Raw genomic sequence first — 387 nt, 5'->3', positions numbered from 1 at the left:
GCGGTTTGAATAACACTTATATAACCCTTATTAAGTGTCTTAGACTGATTATGAAGTCAAACATTTGTTCCTTACCCTATAATAAACACTTTTCCGATTGCATGAACGAAATCCCCACAACGTAAGTGAAACACTTATACACTTTAACTATAAAGTGAAGGGAATACTTTCAATTCGTTTTGAAATTTGTTATTTCATGGTTTATGATCATCTATACAAAGAATCCTCAATGGTATGCATTACAATTGTATAAGAAATGAAATACGGCAAAAAAAATTGATGTTTTGAAACCCCAAACACTAGTTCCTCGGAATTCCCTCGGAATATTCCGACGGAATTCCGAGGGATATTTAAGTATCCGTCGGAATTTCCTCGGAATATTTTCAT

The sequence above is a fragment of the Brassica oleracea genome, chromosome C9 (genome assembly GCF_000695525.1).
Source record: "Brassica oleracea var. oleracea cultivar TO1000 chromosome C9, BOL, whole genome shotgun sequence".
NCBI classification, from domain to species: domain Eukaryota; kingdom Viridiplantae; phylum Streptophyta; class Magnoliopsida; order Brassicales; family Brassicaceae; genus Brassica; species Brassica oleracea.
The sequence above is the reverse complement of the archived record's forward strand: the minus strand, read 5'-3'. Positions refer to the sequence as shown.